The sequence below is a fragment of the Enoplosus armatus genome, chromosome 18, assembly GCF_043641665.1.
Source record: "Enoplosus armatus isolate fEnoArm2 chromosome 18, fEnoArm2.hap1, whole genome shotgun sequence".
NCBI classification, from domain to species: domain Eukaryota; kingdom Metazoa; phylum Chordata; class Actinopteri; order Centrarchiformes; family Enoplosidae; genus Enoplosus; species Enoplosus armatus.
The window spans coordinates 8709403-8723376 of record NC_092197.1 but is presented as its reverse complement, the minus strand read 5'-3'; positions in this window follow the sequence as shown (position 1 = coordinate 8723376).

The window sequence follows — 13974 nt, the reverse complement described above, 5'->3', positions numbered from 1 at the left end:
AGGCCAAAAGTGATATTTTATCGGGACTCTCTGAGTCTGCAACAACTACTGTGAAGAACTAAGATTTACATTTAAATCACTGCTTTAATTCTCATCTTTATAAAATTAGATTAGATTCCTGCTGTATTATCTGCATTGTTAAACATGCATCTTTCGTTCTCATATAAAATAATATGTTCTAAAACTAAAGTTTACTTTTAGTTTACTACTACAGTATGACTTAATCACAAACTTATCATTAATTAGGGATGGATTTGTTGCATGTGATCTTTTGAGCAATTAAAAAGGAAAAATAGCCATGAGTTACACATTTTAAAAACAGTACAGTAAATGCCAAGAAAAATGTCAGCAGCATGTACCAAAAGTGCTGTTTTATTTAAATGATTAGAGAGTATACAAAACAGAATACATTGAATATGTTCACAGAAAATTGCTGTTTCATATCTCACATTACCACGCGATCCATTCATAGTGGATGGTTAACCTTTCTGTTACAAATATTCCAAAGAGAGAGGGAAAGTGTAACCAGTTAAAACTATTATCCCGCTGCAGAAGCACATCTCCTGAGAGGCAAATTTCACTGCAAACCGTGCTCAGCAATTAAAAATACATATCATATTACTTATCTTCAATGTCTGGATCAGCTTATGTAACTGGTACTCTTGACCTGATACAGACACAGAGTACTGTACATGATTTCAAAAGAGGGAGAGGAGAAAGACCTGAGTTACTAATGTTGCAGCAGAGATTATGAGAGAGCTACTGTATCTCTTTCATCTGGTCATGGTGCACTCTGGTATCTTCTTCAGTGCCCCAGGCTCATCAGCAAGACCCCAGACCTAATTTGCACTTCCTGACATGACCCTCCCACACACTGACTGCTGTAAAATCCGTGCCTTCAAACTAATTAGATGGACACAGAACACAATTAGAGCAACTGATAATTAATGCTGTGACTAAATATGTGCCTGGAAGTTTTTTTTTTTTTTTTTTTTTCGTTTTGGGATCAGTGGAACATGATCAGATACAGTAGTTGTTGTGGAAGGTATAAGTAGTGGAGAATATCCGCATTTCAGTAATGCATTTTAATATTAAGCCTTAGCTTTGAATTATTTCAAGGATGACTTAGCCCACTCTATTCACAAGTACACTCAGGAGCTTAATTGTGAAGATTTTAAGTTGTCAAGACACTGCTCTCTGCTTTGAGAGCATACACTGCTTTGTATGACTGCTACAGAGAGCAGTCATACAAAGCCGATGTGGTCAGACAACACCCTGCCATGGTGTCCCCAGAACAACTGAGTTGTGTCTGATAGTAAAAGTTTTTTTGCCAGTAAGCAAAGTATCTTATTCACAGTTTTTTGTGTTTGTCGTCCGTTTCGCTTAAGTTCATATAAATGCTCTGGTGATATCTGGAGCTAACACTGAACCACTGTAGCCAGCAGCACATCAAGTGTTTGATTTAATACATAATCCATATGACTCAGCTAGAGTTGTATTGAGGTTACTTAAGATGCAAAATGTACAAGGTTGCTACAAACCTGTTTAACAGTCAAGAACAAACTCCAACTAGAATATCAGATTTGATTAACAAACACAACAAAAATGGGTTTGTATAAATGAATAAGAATCACCACTAAATAGAATAGTGAGCCTTTGTCCTGAGTCATTAGAAGTTACTTATTCACATCTTATTAAAAGCAAGTGTTTGAATAATAACTATAATTCCTACATTTTATTGATGTTTGATAGATGTTCAAGACAAGTAAGAGCAAGAGTATGAGTTTAAGTAAAATCTACACTACTTTGTTTGCATACAAACCCCAATATATCACATTTGATGAAGATGTTGGTTGTGGTCTGCAGGAGCAGTGCATAATATTTAGCTGTTTTTGAACAACGGTTGAAAACTTGCAAAATAGGCTATTACTACAATACAGAACATAAGAAAGACTGAAAGAGGCCATGTCTAGCTATGGGTGGCTGGAAATAGCAGGCACTAAATTAATTGACAAGATGACGGTGGTGCACTCGTCTTGTGACAGTCATAAACACCGCAATGGGGGGGTGGGGGCGGGAGTCACGCACAATCGACACCAGAATAATTAATCAATATTTTGCAGGCAACAGATGATTCTGCACCATTAACTCTTCCATACATTAGCTCTTGACAGTACTGCTTCCGTAGATGTAACACCGCTGACACATGGAGGTATTGAGGAGCCGCAGGCATGTAGAAGGGACCAACCACCAGATTAAAAATATTTTTCCAGGTGGATTTTCTCCTCAATACAACTCTAGCTGAGTCATATGGATTATGTATTAAATCAAACACTTGATGTGCTGCTGGCTACAGTGGTTCAGTGTTAGCTCCAGATATCACCAGAGCATTTATATGAACTTCAACGAAAGGGATGACAAACACAACGACTTGCAGAGTTAAAAGAGTTTTTTACGGTTACTCTAAAGACACATACAGGCTTTGCCACTGTATATACACCGTTGTTTGTTTTAATATTGGTGAATGGAAAGAGGCAGTGGGAAAGAATCCTGGCACAGGCAGTCAATATTTATTCTGAGCACTGCGCATTTGCAAATTTAATTTTGTCATCAACAAGGGTGAGTTACACTACATTGCAAAAGCATCTTCAGCTTAACCCTTCCAGCAATACCTTAATAAGATTGCTGTATTCTAAGCACCTTTTGCCATGCTGATTTTGAAGGTGAGATCCCACCATTATAGTAAAATAAAGGCATAAATAGCAATTTTTAAATCTTATGATGATAGAAAATCATCAAGTCAAGTTTGTTTTGGGTTTGCTTGTACACTAGTTTACTCTCATAACACACACTCATCTATTGTTTAATTGGAAATTTATTCTGTGGTGGCTCTGAGGTGCAAAATAAAATTTAAAAAATACTTTTGATCCTTGGCTTTAGTGCCTATAGTAGCATTCCTTTTGAAATATAATTTTGGATTATTATTTTTATAGATTATAATTTTCTCAATAGAAGCTGGTGAGGGGTCATGTCCTACCGATTGATCAAGACAGTGTGGAGGGGGGAAAGAAATGGAGCAATGTGAACCTTCTCACATTATGTGCCCCTTGTGAAATGAAATAACAGCCTACTAAATTTGGTCAATTCCACCAGGAGCAGATGTCCATCTTTTTTACTGGTTTTTGGATGGTTATACCCATGGATGAAATTGGGATTTGTTATGTAGGGGGACTTGGTGGTTTCAGGGTTGCCATGGGTGCACATGAGCGCATATACTACAAATCTGATTGATATTATTCAACAAACTGTAAATAAAATCAAAGTCATTCCAGATACTGTTAGTATCCAGTGTGCAAAACTACAGCTGATGACAATAAAACCTTTCTGTAAGTGCACTCTCCGTGAATGTGTATCAAATATAGGAATGGTGTTGTTACAAAGATTGAAGGCAAACCTGCCAAAAACTAGCGTTAAAAGTTAACGCTAGTTTTGTTAAGTCGTGAATATCAGAGCAATTTACATTTTGATATTAAACCAGTCAGTTTCTGACCTATTTTTCTCCCTACCTTTCCATCCACCTTTCACTCTGCCATCTGTGCTGTCTGACTGACTGACAAGTGACTGAGGTCGCTGATCTGCCAGGTAGCTTTTCAGGAAAACCATTGGCAGAAAAAAGGGAAACCCTGTGAAAGTTCTGGTGTTCGCTAGTTCGTACATCACCTAATTTAGGCCTATGTTCTCTACAGCTACGAACAAAACTTGTTTTAGTCATTGTTTCAATTATTAAGACAGAGAAAAGTGTAAAAATATATACATTGTTGAAGATGTGTAAAGTTAAGCATCCCCTGATGACATAGGAGAGCGTAGGCCACTGACCATGTGCCAGTGCTAGGCCCTGGACAGCCCTGGCCCCAATTTAACTACTGGTTATGAGATGGTTCCAACATCATTCTGAGTATTTAACTGAGGTATTTTATCCTGCAAGTCTGTCCGCCAGTAACAGCAGTTAGATATAATGATGACAATCAACAAAAAGGAAGTGCCTGCCTCCTGCAATCATAGTGTACACAGTATATCCATGCCCATGAAGTTACAGTCTACTGTTAAGCCTTCTTGAGATGTATCGTGTGTTCACTGATATATCAGTAAGGCAAGGTGCCTGCACACTTGATAGCCCCAATGATTTACTTACACTCACCCACCTGTGAACTGGAGTTACTAAGTGGTGACTTTTTAATTGCACCTGTTTTGTACTTGCATAAGATGCAAGGGTATTAATGTGATACCAGTATTATAATAGGTATGTAGACAAGGTCAGTGATCAGCTGCAACAACAAAAAGTGAATGACTACAAAGTGGATAAGTGTGGTTTCAGCATACATATTATGGCTGCATCACTGAGGTTTTCTCATGTGCAACCAACAGGGGGCAATGTTGTTCTGTGCTTAAACTGATCACTTCACCCTGAGACTCCAGCGCTGAAAAATCTATGGAGCATATACAGTTGGATGGTTGACAAAAGAAGAAAATATAGCAAAACAAATGAATAAAACCACCAGAGGAGATAAGTCTTGGCCAGAGCCAAATGACTTCAGGCAGCTTCATTTAAACCGCTAAATCGGATTTTATGCTGAAATTGTTCAATAATTAGAGAATACAGTGAGGCTATCGTAAATGTCAGACCAAATATATCAGCACAAGCTATCAGACCCAGGTACAGCACCACATAATACCATGCAAGTCATTCCAGGAAGCCCTTTCCTGTGTTTCCACTGACCTCACTAGAAAATCCATCTACAACAAATCTGTTTACTGGAGAGTAGCAACATGTTACTTTTTGCTATTTACATAAGTACGTGTGTATGTATTCATGCATGATACATGTATGTTGCTGCAGGTATACAAAACCATAGCCTTTGATAACAGAGGCCTTACCATCACCAATGCAAATGCTTTAATTTGCAAAATATATTTGATGTTTTGCCCAACATATTAGAAACATCACATTCACTTTACGTAAATGTGCTTGGCCTGGATAGAGATCCCAACAGAGAGCACTTCATCTTGTTTGCCTTTTCTGCCTTCTTTTACCACATATTATTCCACCGAGATCAACATGCAGTTGCGATTAATACAATGTGGTAGCTCGCAGCAGCTTAGGGTGAAGTATTCACACAGAAGCTCCGTTAACTTTGTGCTGGTGCAACAATGACACCCCTTATCTTATGAAAGTGGAGAAGCCATGAATAAAACATGAGGTCATACTTTTTTTATAGCCTCTACAATACCTCATACATGGCTAGAATAGCTAACAATCAAAGAGTCAAGAGAAAGGTTCAGTGGGGAGTGACTCTCTTTTGAAGTTGTGTCTCCCTGGCCAATTCTGAATTTCTTTGAAAAGAATAAGGCAATGTCGGACCGACCATAGCATGTTAGTCCCCCAGTGGAATGTCTCTGTTTCAACTGTATTTATCTATTTACTTAATGGAAAGTGGACTCCTTCTGTATTCATCTAAGAGTACGGGGTTTGTGAGGGATGATTTGCACATCAATGCTCTCGCTGAGTTACACAGAACAATACGTTTGTCTTCATTAAAAACCCACTGATGTGCGTGATTGAAATAACTATTTATTTCTAATGTTTGCCAATATCAGTAATACAGATTTTAGTTGTAGATTGTAGATTTGTGTGTTTGTCAAAAGTCAGTGTGGTGTGTTAAGCTGGCTGAGGCACATCCTATGTTCCACAGGTTTTTGTGTTAAACACAGCATTAGATTCGTGCAGAATTCTTCCTATGCTCTCTATCTTTGATGGTACAGTACAATAGTCAGGGCTCTTGAGTAAGGGTCACAAAAGTCTATCAGTGACCCATATGATGCTATTTCATGGTTTTCATACACAATTAACAACCGGAGTGTAACAGAACATTGGCTGAGCTTTATACTAGCTTGGGGAAAACTCAACAGGTGACAGAAATCTCTTATTAAACTCACAGATGAATTAACACACAGGACAGGGTGAAGCAACAAGGCCTAAATTGGGAACGGAATTCGATGAATGAAACCACAGAACCAAAGGTGTGTGATAGAAAAGTCGTTTTTCATGCCGAAAGAAGTGAAAGATCGACATAGTACAGTTCAAATCAAGAGCTCTCTTGGTAGGAGATTGTGTCCAAAGAGTGTTGTCCTCAGAATACCAAAAAGGGTGAATATGAGGTTCAGGTTGCAGAGAGTGTGTTCATTGGGTGGAGGGCAGGGAGAGGCAACAGCAGGAGCTCAGAGCATACAGAGGCATTCACAATGGGTCATGGTGAAGAGGATTTTGCGGATGGGATTTGTGAAGTGCAATGAAAAGTCAGAAATGAGACCATGAATGTCTTGTTTTTTCAATATTGCGGGACTCAATGATAGATCGATTAGAAAAGAAAAATGTGGTTGAAAAATCTGCACTTTTACCACAGATGGCTTGGACCTCTCTGTGGACATTTTGGAAAGTATAAGCCTATTAACCTGCCTACTTAAACTGCCTTTGTGTTGAAATATTACACTGTGAACTGGTGATCTGAGTGTCCAGGCATGTTCAGCCTGGTCAAACATCAACAAGAAGACTATGATAAAATATTAAAAGTATCTCATTGTAGACATGAAAAGTTCCTAGTTTCTCAAGGACATAGTATCTTGATCTTTACTGGTCTGTCCGGACCACTTTGGTCCAGGCTGAAATATCTCAACAACTATTGAATAGATTGCCATGATATTTGTGTTTGTTTGTTTACTTTCCCTTCAGGATGAATTGCAATAACTTTGGTCATCCGCTGATTTTTCATCTATGGCCATCATCTAGTCAAAATGTAAACTTGTCCATTACTTCGGTTGTGACCAAATACCTGCGATGACATTCCCATCAGCCAGTAGCAAATGTTAGATTGCAAAACAAAGATGGTGGACATGATAAACAGTATACCTACTAAACATCAGCATGTTAACATTGTCATTGTGAGCATGTTAGCAAGCTGATGTTAGCAAGCTGATGTTAGCATTTAGCCCAAAGCATTGTTCTACATAAGTACAGTCTCACAGAGCCACTCACGTAGATGTAGACTCATAGTCTTGTTTTGTTTTGTGTAATGCATTCTCCCTCCCTCCCTCCTTCTAAAAAGGTAACCACCAGCTTTGTGAACTGAAGATACTGTTTGAAAGTGATTTGATTTCTCTCCTTTCATCACAGCCTGAAAATATAACTGACAAGTGCCATTTCACTGGAGGATTTCTGCATGTGGCTCATTTCCTGATTGTGTTTTACGCTCCTCGTATACAAGATAAACAAGGAAGCTGACAACACAACACCATGAGCGGGGCTCTGAGTTGGTGGAGATCTGATCTAAAGTCATGTTCCCTTTAAGTAACAAACCGAGCTCAGTTAGATACCGGAATCCATTTTATTGAGCGTTGACATTCAGATTTATGAGGTTGTACTGTGTTAAAAGCCCTACGATAGTAAAACAAAAGAATCCTGATGACACCACTGGTTCTCTCCAGGTGTTCACCGACCACATGCAAAGGCAAAGCATCATCTTTACGGCAGAAATGCAAATTACAGGGTGTCCAAAGGTCTTCACAAGCTGTTAGAAGCCACTGGCCTGATATCATTAAGTTTAACCTCCCTCACTTTTTTTGAAGCTGGGATTAAGCATAACTTTTTCAGAGAGCAGGAATTTCTGTGAGAGATTTACCTCACAAGACATAGCAGTGGGAATACATCAGTGCATGGCAACCTATAGTGTCAGCTGTTTATTGTCTAGCAGCAGTCAGCTATCTTGCTGTCCTTGCTGTTTTATTTCTTCCCAGGGTGAAATGCTGATGTTTGTTCCTTCCTATGGTTTAGAAGCTTAGGATTTAGAAGTAAGAATCTGCAATTCAAATGCAATTATTGCCTTTCCTCTCTCTGTCACTAGCAACTCCATTAGCCAATTAAATTTGCAGTATCTTTTTATTGGAATTGCTTGCAAGTGAGGGACAAAATGTCAGTGGTTTTCCAATGATAGATAATTTCATTTTCAAAACATAATTGGACATGAGCACAAGTGTGTTGTTACTGAGTACTGTTCAGGGCACTGGGGTAAAAATTGGAAACTTGAAACCCTTGAAAAATAATCTACAACAGCACAAGTGGGGTTTGACTCTTTTTTTAAACCCTACGTAGACCCCTAAAGCTATTTTGTTCAATTTCATTTTTTAATGTTTTATTTTCAATCAATTCCAACAGGTCCAATTGCATTTTGAAAGCTATTCAAGATTGTGAATACAGAAAACAAATGACCATAAGTGCGTCTGCTTCTTTGACCTCTTGATTTTGAGTCAGATTTATATTAGTACTTATGATGTACTAGACCAGGCTCAATGTCTCAGCCACAGCACTTACAGTATATGTGTATTGATCCAAATGCACCTTTGTTTCACAGAGCATGAATCCAGAGCAGCGTCAGATAATAACCCTTTCCATCTCTGTCAAAAGGCATAATGACTTAACCTTGCTGCACCGGGGACTGCCAGCATACTATTTAGCCCGGAGAGAGAACAAGAGATAGAGAGGCAAGTGTATTTATGTGTGTGTGTGTTTAGTGTGGGGGTGGATAGCTGAAAGAGTGACTGTAGCTTATGAGCAAGTGTCTGACAGTGAGAAACAGCAAATCAGAGAACACGTCCTCACTCAACTAGCAGCTATTGATCCAGGTTCAACAGGCCATCCAAAAGACCATTGATCTGATTCACATCTCCTCACGTTGGTCTTCATTGCAAGAGGCAGTGACACATTGCAAAAAAAAGTGTGTTTTAACAAGACATTTACTCTCATATTCTACCTATAAGATCATTTTTCCAAACAAGTCTCAGTATCTCAAAACAGAGTAAAGCAGAACAGGGAAATTACAGTTGAGGGCTTCCTTTTCAATTGGCAGTGGCCATGGCTGTATGTTGTAGTCATTGTGAAAACGATTCAAACTTCACTTGCCACAAGAAGCTGGTTTAAAGACAGATGTTTTTTTTGTGGTTGCCACTTGCACGTCCCACTTTAGTTTCACAGTTGTTGCCTAAATTTGAGATGGAAGCAGGTTATAAATTCCTTTCAGTCATGTATTGGACCATCAGAAAAAAAACATATTCTAATTGGTGGTTTATCTTCAGAGGTTAACAACAAATGTACAGTAAATTGATGGAGTGACAGTGTCTGAAAACATCGAAATTACTGGAATAATGTCATTTTTAAAGTTAGCAAAACCACTGTGAACATTACAGATATATTAAGGGTTATGATCTCTGCTAGCCAGGGTAAATCACAAGATTTAATTTGAGTTCATCATGGGATAGTCAACAGGCTAAATACCATCAGCAGTGAGATCATATTTTGTCTCAACATGCATGTGAGAAAATGCCAAACAGCAAAAATAACACCAACAGCTTTGTAAAACCTGAGAAACAGCAATCTTGTCAGTGCAGCTTGAATCCAATTGATATCCCTGTAAAATGCATGCAGGTGAAGTCTGCCTGTTTGGAACTGCTTTAGAATGGAAGTTGGTGCGAGTGAGCACTTTTGATTTCTCATCATTGCCTCAGGCTTCCCTTAATGCGAGCCTCGTCAATATCAAGGTTTGGATTTGCTCTGGCAGAGATGTGCACGACATCAGCTGATCAGCATCAGCTGACTCTCACAATCTCCACAACGCATCCAAGCAAATTATATTCAAGCGAAACAATTACTCAGTGTTTATACTTTGATCAGCTGTCATTCTCCGAACATTATGTCATAGCTGCTATTTAGGCTGTTTACTCCTACCAGCTGTATGTTTGTAGTTATGATAATTGATTTCTGACACCAGATGTGAATAATTTCTAGAGACACTGTTGTCCACCTCTGAGTAATTGAGTCAGAGCTTTTTTCCTCACAATTACAATATGTCTGCTCATACTGCTTCAAAAAGGACACATTTTGTTTGTACTGCACGTCTTGGCGCAGCTGCCAACGTGGCATGACTTTGAGGTGTTAATATCCAGCCTTCAAACACTGGAAATTGCTACTGGCTTCCTCAGTAGGAATGCAGGCAGAGAGACGATTGCATCTGTTTAAGTCATTTATTACCACAGTGCACACATACAGAGAAATACACCTCTGAATTCAGTTCAGTCACATATGTGGCAGAAAGAAACAATTCTCACGCATTTCAAACTCAGAGTTTCAAACTCTAAACTAAAAATGGTGAGGGTGGTTTAGTGAGTTTGAGTTTGAGCATCAGAGTCAGCTGTGTGGAAATACAGGCTTTTTAAGTCATAACTTTTGCTTTTTGTGCTCTTTAATATGTAATGAGAAGTTATTTAATATTTTTAAATTGTGATACCTCATGCGACTTTGTGTGAATACTTCATAACCTTTCCACTAATGGCCTCTTCTTGAGAGTTTTATTTATGTAGCACCCAACCAGCACAGATGTCACAAAGTGCATCACACTAAAGAAATCACAACGAAAACATTTAGCCATGTTTACTTTGCGGCCTCTGAAGTTATATTATTGACATCTTTGTCCATCTTGGCAAATTGCCAAGTATATTTATTGGTCAAGTATATTTGCAGGACTGTGCGAATCTGCTGCATTCTGTCTTCTATTGTGTTTGGGTTTCTGTACTGCCATCACTGTCTCCTCACCTAAAGACTCTGAGGACACAGTAATAGCAACGGCCACCAGAGGCTCAGTGTAATTCCTAAGTCCGTAGCATTTTATTGGACTCACTGTACGTCCAACTTTTATAATGCCATTTGTTATAACATTAACAGCTGTAAATACTGGAGAGTACTTTTATGTCCAGGATCGATGCAAGTGGCTCTAGTATCATTAATCATGGACGGTACCTTTTATGAAGCAATCTCACTTTATTCATAAAGGATAACTGTATGGCTCCATTAAGGTGTCACGCTATTTATCTTCCTTATAACCTGCCCATGGCATTACAAAGCATCTTGGCTTGCCACACTCTTTCTCTCTCTCGTCTCCACTCCATTTGTCCCTTTGCCCTCTTTCACATATAAAATAATTGGAAATACATGGAGGCAATAACAAGGGGGCAGTTTACTGGTGATAACAAGAAGGCTGTAAAAGGGAAAATTGTTCATTTGTGGAAGTTGTGTGTGTGTGTGTGTGTGTGTATGCATGCATGCACCATTTGAAAGATAAGGGGGTTGTAAGTATGGTAGGGCAGTAAACCTTTATAGTCTATGGGAAAATGATTAGAAAATGTACAAAATTTAAATATGTGAAAGTTAAAGCAATGTCAGTGTATCGTTTCATCTCACACAAGCTTTTTTGGATATACATATTATTGCTTAAGGTTTGAGGCTGCATTGGATGTTAAATTCATATTATGAGAATACAGGATTAAATCCGTGATTAAACATGCAGCAAATCCTACCCTCAGTGTCTAAGGCAACTGTCTTAATACAACCCTTGATACAACCCTGGACCAGTTAGGTTATAAAATATACAGTATGTGATTTATTACATCTGAGCCTATGCCAAGAGCTAGCAGGGGAAAGCATGTTTTATGAATGTCCAGCTCGGAGTATTTGATGAACTGGTGGGCCACTGTTTGATCCTTGGCAAAGGCTGGACCTAATATCATCAGAGCATGTTGGCAGAGCCCTGAAGGAACCCCCTCTGTCTCACCTTAAAGAGACTCATTCTGGTCAATAATGTCAAATAAATGAAAGCATTGATTTCACCCAATCTGCAGTCACAGACTTATTTGAAGCATATCATTTTCACTGAGCCTACATGTGTAGCTCTCTCCATGGAAGTCAAAAGAAAGGGATACAAATAATCAGGTCAGAAATAGTGGCATGCTATTCAAATGAACTCCATATACAAATATTTGTCTAGCTTTATTTAAACACCAAGTATTTATTACTGAAAAAACATTTTAAAAGACAAACGTCCTTTTTGGTATTGGTATTCACAACAACAAACTGAAAGACCCAACAGTTGCACAGGAAAGAGCATATGTTCACTATGTTCGATGTTACAGTACTTGTCAAAAAAGTTAAACAGAGGCAGTGTAGGAACAAAGGATATTTCCTGCTGTCTATAGGGTGAAAACCCACTCAGAAGAAAGAAATCTTCTGTTATTTCTGCTTTTTCTTGATCTGTTACGATATGGTGTCTATACCGCATGTGCGGTTTGCTTCTCTGAACTGCATCTGCTTGATGTCCCTCCATCAAAACATGGGGCAAGATTGTTGTCAGTATAGAGCTGAAATGTGGCCAAAGTGACTAGTTGAACTGACTAACACTTCTCATCTGTAAAAAATCTCCTTTTTGGTTTGGAAAAACCTGTGTATCATGATGTACTAACTATCAGAATTGTACACTTGTGGAAGTGTTTCTGTGTATGTCTTTTTCTATAGTTTTTATCTATCTAAATTATCATGCAATTTCTTATCAAATTGTTTTTCTGGCTGGCAGTGATTCCATATTTGTTTCCACGCAGACAAAAACTATGCAACATCTGATTCCTCCAGAGAAAAATATTGGATTTTTTTTTTTCTGGATGGGGATTAAAAACTAATCTGGCTGCTTTGAAGGCTTTACTTACTTACAGTCTCACTGTAAGTACACCAAGCTCTATATTCTTCCTACTGTATTTCGTTTAAGGAAGAAAGATGTTCACAGAATGTTGATAAAATCGATATTTAGCTCATACAAGTACTTTCCAGCAGTCTTGTGATTTCTCTTGGGTACAATACAGTGAAATATCTACCATTCCACATTGGTTTATAAAGAAAAACTTTGCTTTTTCTTACATTATGAAGCAGCATGGGTCTGTGCCTTTATTCCATCAGTAAATACCATATCTTGCTAATGTATCTACCTCTTGAATGTGTCTATATTTGTTCACCGTGCAGTTTTCTTTGTGAATAATAGAGGAAAGAGGTGGGTGGGATCATGTGTATAGAGAAGGACGGATTGATTGAAAACCTGACATTTCTCGAGGAGTGTGGTTCAAAACTGACCAGCCTTATCACAGGCCGACACTGCCAAATGCACAAGTTCTCTGTGACCATTGACCAGATATCATGTTTGACATGTTTCAAATGCCTGTAGTATAGAGATCAGATAGGTAGGTCAGATGGTACACATTTGAGGATATTATGAGTTTTTGTTCTGGTCTTACTGCATAACAATATAAAACCTTACAATGTAGGTCTATCAAAGAGCTGAGTCTGAACCAGTCAACTCCTGTATGATTTAGCCATGGAAGCTGCATGGATGTGTCCTACAGAGAGGCAGGTCATAGAGATGGAGAGCCAACACACCATTGATATCCTCAATAAGACAAGTGACAGTAATAAAAGTGTGTTTCTCTGTGTCCGTGTCCTCTGGTCAGCTTACCATATCTGAGAAGAACCCCTGCTAAATATGCACCATAAGGTGCACTTAGTTGGACTCTTAGGCAGGTAGAAATGCTACATGCTTTAACCCTTGTATGGTGTTCGGGTCTGTGGGACCCGTTTTCAGTTTTTATCAAAAGAAAAATGAAACAATTAATTATTTTTTCAACCTGAAATTCATTGGCTTTGGCTCATTTTCTGTGAAGAACATAAATCAAAACACATTTTCAATGACCGCATACTGTACACCCACCCTACGCATTTATATTACATACAGGGTGTTTGGGTCCACTGGACCCGGGGCTAATAAAAGTGTGGAAAGTGTAGGTCCTGTGTACCTTCACTCTGTCTTCCTTCTTTCTGGGGCTACTGATAGTGTTTTCTGCCCCTCCTGCTCCCGCACAAAGTTGCAACATTATTGAAAATTCAACTCCCAACACCGTCTGCTCTTACATTCCCGCACATTTTACCCTCTGTCTTGCGGTAACCAAACTTTATTTTCTCATACCCTATCCCACCTGCAAATTAGGGGCGTAACACTA